Source organism: Rhinopithecus bieti, unplaced genomic scaffold (assembly GCF_001698545.2).
Source record: "Rhinopithecus bieti isolate Rb0 unplaced genomic scaffold, ASM169854v2 scaffold_74548, whole genome shotgun sequence".
In the NCBI taxonomy this organism is placed as follows: Eukaryota; Metazoa; Chordata; class Mammalia; order Primates; family Cercopithecidae; genus Rhinopithecus; species Rhinopithecus bieti.
Genome location: NW_016828873.1, coordinates 733,616 through 740,236, shown reverse-complemented (window position 1 = coordinate 740,236; position 6,621 = coordinate 733,616). Strand labels below are relative to the sequence as shown.

General features: G+C 37.9%; 1 long non-coding RNA gene and 1 pseudogene across 1 annotated transcript in view; both read right to left on the bottom strand.

The window, feature by feature from the left end:
• Positions 1–2,838: 2,838 nt before the first annotated feature.
• LOC108523856 (uncharacterized) overlaps positions 2,839–6,621 on the bottom strand; it is a 27,086-nt gene continuing 23,303 nt past the window's right edge. The window contains exons 2-3 of the long non-coding RNA XR_001883909.1: positions 4,645–4,709; positions 2,839–3,238 (exon numbers count right to left, since the gene is read on the bottom strand). This is a non-coding gene — a long non-coding RNA (uncharacterized LOC108523856). The remainder of the gene's footprint in view (positions 3,239–4,644; positions 4,710–6,621) is intronic.
• On the bottom strand, positions 5,088–6,214 carry LOC108523853 (renin receptor pseudogene; annotated as a pseudogene).

The window sequence follows — 6,621 nt, the reverse complement described above, 5'->3', positions numbered from 1 at the left end:
TTCCACAATGGTTGAACTAGTTTACAGTCCCACCAACAGTATAAAAGTGTTCCTATTTCTCTACATCCTCTCCAGCACCTGTTGTTTCCTGACTTTTTAATGATCACCATTCTAACTGGTGTGAGATGGTATCTCATCATGGAAAAAAAAACATATTTTTTTTAGGAGAAATTCAAGCTGGCTGCAGAAATTTGCATAAGTAACAAGGAGCCAAATGTTAATCCCCAAAACAATGGGGAAAATGTCTCCAGGGAATGTGATAGGTCTTCATGGCAGGACCTCCTATCACAGACCCAGAAGCCTAGGAGGAAAGAATGGTTTCGTGGGCCCAGTCCCAGGTCCCCATGCTGTGTGCAGCCTAGGGACTTGGTGCCTTGTGTCCCAGTCATTGCTAAAAGGGGTCAAGGTACAGCTCAGCCCATGGTTTCAGAGGGTGTAAGCCCCAAACCTTGGCAGTTCCCACGTGGTGTTGAGCCTATGGGTGCACAGAAGTCAAGAATTGAAGTCTGGGAACCTCCATCTAGATTTCAGAAGATGTAAAGAAACGCCTGGATGCCCAGGCAAAAGTTGCCTGTAGGAGCGGAGCCCTCATGGAGAACCCCTGCTAGGGCAGTGCAGAAGGGCACTGTGGGGTTGGAGCCCCGACACAGAGTCCCTACTGGAGCACTGCCTAGTGGAGCTGTGAGAAGTGGGCCACTGTCCTCCAGATGCCAGAATGGTAGATCCACCGACAGCTTGTACCATGAGCCTGGAAAAGCCACAGACACTCAATTCCAGCCTGTGAAAGCAGCCAGGAGTGGGGCTATACCCTGCAAAACTACAGGGGCAGAGCTGCCTAAGACTATGGGAACCTACCTCTTGCATCAGCATGACCTGGATATGAGACATGGAGTCAAAGGAGATCATTTTGGAGATCATTTAGAATTTGACTGCCCTGCTGGATTTCAAACTTGCATGGGCCCTGTAACCCCTTTGTGTTGTCCAATTTCTCTCATTTGGAATGGCTGTATTTACCCAATACCTGTACCCCCATTGTATCTAGAAAGTAACTAGCTTGCTTTTGATTTTACAGGCTCATAGGCAGAAGAGACTTGCCTTGTCTCAGATGACATTTTGAACTGTGGACTTTTGGCTTAATGCTGAAATGAGATAAGACTTTGGAGAACTGTTGGGAAGGCATGATTGGTTTTGAAATATGAGGACATGACATTCACAGGGGTCAAGGATGGAATGATATGGTTTGGCTCTGTGTCCCCATCCAAAGCTCATCTTGAATTGTATTACTATAATTCCCATATGTTGTGGGAGGACCCTGGTGGGAGATAATTTGAATCATGGGGACAGTTTCCCCCCATACTGTTCTCATGGTAGTAAGTCTCACAAGATCCAATGGTTTTATCAGGGGTTTTTGCTCTTGCATCTCTTCATTTTCTCTCACTGTCACCATGTAAGAAGTGCCTTTTGCCACCCACCATGACTGAGGCCTCCCCAGTCACGTTGAACTGTAAGTCCAATTAAACCTCTTTTTCTTCCCAGTCTTGGGTTTATCTTTAACAGCATCATGGAAACAGTCCTCTTCCTGAAAACAACCTCACATGGCCTTCCTTGGTGCGAACACACACTAGGGGAGAGAGAATATTGCCTCTCTCTTCTTCTATGGATGCTAATAGCATCATGAGGGCTCTACCCTCATGACCTCATTTAAACCTAATTACTGCCCAGAGGCCCAACCTCCTACTAATATCATCCCATTAGGGGTTAGGATTTCAACAGATGGATGGCAGGGGACAGGGCACAAACACATAGCCTAAAACAAGTACCTTCCTGGTTACAAAAGGGGAAATATAATCTGCAAAAACTAAAGTATTTTAATAATTGACAATTTAAAAATTGATCACAAATCACTACTACACAAGTTACTACTACTTGTAAAATAATTTAAGTAAATAATTTTGGACTTCAGGTAGAAATTATCTTTAAAAAATTATGATGTAAAAAATAAGCATAAATATATTAGTAGCTTAATAACATATTCAAAGTTCATGTAGCTTGTAAGGATATTTGATGACCTCATGGTAGAATCATATCTATTGGGCATAGTGGCTCATGCCTATAATCCCCACACTTTGGGAGGCTGAGGCAGGTGGATCGTTTCAGTTCAGGAGTTCAAAACCAGCCTGGGCAACATGGTAAAACCCCATCTCCACATCTCCACAAAAGATACAAAAATTAGTTGGGCATAATGGTGCGCTCCTCTGGTCCCGGCTCCTCGGGAGGCTGAGGCTCAAGAATCACTTGAACCCGGGAGGCAGAATTGCAGTAAGCAGAGATTGCACCACTGCACTCCAGCCTGGGTGACGGAATGAGATTACCATAGAAAGAAAAAAAGAAAAGAAAAGAAAAAAGAAAAGAAAAGAGGAAAGGAAGAAAGGCTGTGATCTGGGGTGGACTGAGGCCCAAAAGATAGACAAAATGAACTCTTAAAACCTATCAAACTTGTTAGTAGGATTAGATACAGTTGTGTATGCTAGGCAGACTCAAAATATGGGCTTAACGGAGATAGTAGTTCCTTCCTTGTCTGGCTGTCATTCTGTTATCCTGCCCCAAGATCCAAAATAGCTGTTAAGCTCTAGCTGCTCTTCATGCCCACACTGCAGGTAGTGGAAAACAGTAACTAAGAGTAAGTGCAGCAAGATCACAGACCTTAGTTTTTGAGAAGACTTCCCGGAAGTTCCACACAACACTTACACCTAACATTTCATTACATAAGTAACAAGGAGCCAAATGTTAGTTCATTCATTTATGTGGCCATTCATATCTGAGAGGGAGGCTGGAAAATGTAGTCTTATACTGTGGCAATGTGCCAGCAAAATATTGATGTTTTGTTACTGAGAGGGATGGAAAGAGCTGGTGGGGTAGGCAATTAAGATGCTCTGCCACAGTTTCATTTATCTAAGTCATAATTAAAGAAGTTATATTAATTTAGGCCAAATAGAAAACATAAACACATATTTGATGGATAACTTTGAAACATTAACTCATAATGGAAAGTGCCTGACTTCAAGTGTCTAAAATAAAAATCAACACATTGGTATTTGAGTAGCAGTGGTTGGCATCAACAAGGTTAACACAGTTGTTGAATAGTGATTAAGTCTGGGCTCTGGAGCCAGGCCATCTCAGCGGAGTTCAGGTATTAATTGTATGGAATTGGACAAGTCACTTGGCACATTGAATTCATCTGTGAAATGGAGAAAATTATATCTATTTGTTGAGGTTGTTGTGATGAGTAAGTAAATTACAAATGCAAAGTTAATAAATATAGAACTGTGCCTCATACCTAGCCAGTGCTTAATAAATACTAGATTTTATTATAATTCATGTTTCATTAGTATTATATTTAAAGCACACATTGTCTAATAGCCTTCATACTATATGTTGTATATAACAAAAAAATTTCAGTTAAATTTATATGTTAATTTTGTTTATTTAATTTACATTTAATCTTAGACTACCCATTATTACTGAGTATAAAGTCTAATAAAATAAATCTGTATTTCATAAAGAATTTTAAATAAATGCATAGACTGCTAAAGAAAACAACTATAAAACTTAATAATAAGTAGAACTGTATCTTCAGCATGAATTATTAGCATACATTTTTGCGGTATTAATAGCCAAGAAAGTCATATATGTTATCCAAAAAAGGTAATAAAAGAATAAAATTATGTTCAGCTTACTTGATCCTAATTACATAATGTATTGTGGAATAAAGTCCATGGATTCCTTATTGGGGGAATTTTCATTATTTAAAGTTTCATTGAAATTTGCTTAGCATTCTGTGTTGAGTGTCTTAGAAACAAATCAGTTCTCTGATATCTATTATATAAAGATATTATATTCATTAAAGGAATGTGAATATTTTGATATACTGACAAAATTGCACCCTCCAGTGGAAAAAATTTTATCCTAAAACTTTAATGTGCTTCTGCACTGCAGCTTTAATATATTCAAAGTTGCTTCTGTCTAAAATTCTTTTAAAATGTAATTGTGTTTTATGACCTGAATATATGAACTAATAATATATATATATATATATATATATCACTCTATTAGATATACATTATACTTTTGGGTACCACAGGGAGTTCCTCTGAGTTTCAGACTCCATTATGTAAATAGGACATTAAACATTGGCTAAGTACAAGAGTTTTAAAGAAAATTTTTTTTCAGAATTATTATTAACGTGTCAGTCTTTATAGACATGAGTACACTCCAACATAAAAAGTAGAACTCATCCACTTCCACTTAATATTCTATAGGATGAAGTTGGACCACAAACCATAGTAACTTACACAAGGGGACAAGTTACTGAACTAAAAATATTTTATAATCATGCTTCAGTGATTTTTGTGTGTATAATTAAAAGCATTTATACTCCACAAGGCTAGTTTCTTCTTAGATAAAAGTAATTATTTTTAGTATCCATACTAGACCGTATGGGTCACCAAACTTGAAGAAGAAGGTTAAAAAGCAGCCATCTTCTGTCAATCAGAAAGTTTCAAAACTAAGCGATTGTATAATCACATCCGTATTTTAGGGCTAATTGAAGTTAAAAACGTTTTCTCTTGTTTCAGAGATACTTACATCAAATGAAGACATTTACAAATTGTTCACAGCATACAACAGCCCAAACATGATTTTCACCTATGCTGTGTAAAGAAGTTAAACATTCATTAAGTTTCTCTAATAAATTCAGTGCATTTTTTCCATAATAAATAGCACAAGCTATTCTAAATGTTATAATTTCTTTCAGTGCATATTTCTAAACTCATTAGAGGGAATTAAATCGTGTTAGTAAATGGCTATATCATATTTCAGTGTATTATGGAAACTACACCATACAGTTTGATTCACATCAATACTATAATTCACCCTATAAAAAAACCACAGGCACACACCAAATAGAGAAAAAATGTGAGTTTTTAATAAATTTAAAGTATACTATCTACTTTAAATCACAATGTAAGATATATTTTAAAAAACAGCCAATTTCCAAACCCCTTTTCTAATTCTGGCACAATGAATATTCAATCTATTCAAATATTCTGGTTTGTAATCCTCTAAATGATGCTATCATATCCAGAATCCATGTTCCAAATATTTTAAGAGGTGATAACCACAGCCAGGGTCAAGGCAATCATTATTCAAAGTATAATGTTGAAAATCACTGAATATTCAAAATTATATGCAAGGTTACAGGGACTTGCTGGGTTCTTCATTTGTTTTGCCTCAAAGATAGTCCCTGTCTTCCTCACGAGGGAGGTGTCAAATGCCTTAACAGTGACTAACTCTACCACTGCATTCCCACCATAAAGATTGTACATGCCACCTGCAAACTTTTGAAGAATGTCAACAAGGATATTAGAAGCAACTCTGAATTGTTCAGTCTTCCCCGTAATGCTTCCCAGTTTCATCCAAACATGCCAGTTCCAGTGAATATAAATCAGGAGAATGATCCTTGGCTAGATGCTTATGACAAGACACCAAGCTTGAAATATCATGGAGCACTTGGAGTTCAGAAAGAAAGAGCAGGTCAACTCCATTGTTCCTACTCAGAGAATTCAGGGAAGTGAACTGAGAATGGAGTTTTCCTGAAACAAGTGATAATGGAGTTGTCCTAAGATGACTGAAAGGTCTTCAAACACTGAGTTTGCTTTCCCTACCAAATACACTTTTTCCTCACTAAGAACCAACTGCAAAACAACAGGAATTTCCTCGGGAAATAAAGAGTGAATGGAATTTGCAACACTGTCAAGACCAAAAGGAACTGCATTCTCCAAAAGGTATGAAATGACATGCCTGATGGTAGAGCCAGTTTGTCCACTCCCTTCACCATCACCATGAGGGTAGCCCAAAGACGATGAAACAGGTCACCTACTGCAAGTCCTGGCCAAGAAAGGTTTTCCTTCACAGAGAAGCCCATGGACAATGCATCACGTCTGGGATTCACTCTCCTGGTATAGGCCAACTTCCATTTATGAAAATAACAGAACAGGAACTACACTCGTTCCCCCAAACACTAGACACCAACAAGGACAAGAGCATGACACACACAGTCATGGTGCCGCTGCGGCCACAGCAGTGCAGGTCAACAAGGAGTGGGCCGGCGGGACATGGGCAAGCACTGCGGTGTGACTGGGTCACAGCATTAGGACTCGTCCTGACTCCTGGGGCTTGCCCCTTGATTGGCTAAAGGAATAATTTTTTTAAAAAGTAAAAAATTAAATTATACCTGTATATATTGAATATTTTCTAAAAGAATATCCTCCACTATGTATTTGATATATAAATATTACATATATATTCTACATCAAATGATATAGATTTGATATAGATTTCTATATCAATGATATAGAAATATATATATATTCCTGTGAGCAAAGATTTTGGTTGGAAAGGTCTGTAGTTGCCCAATATTGGAAGAGGAATTATTTCTTTTCTCCTTCCTTTCTCTCTTTCTTTCTTTCTTTCTTTCTTTCTTTCTTTCTTTCTGTCTCTCTCTCTCTCTCTCTCTCTCTCTCTCTCTCTCTCTTTCTTTCTTTCTTTCTTTCTTTCTTTCTT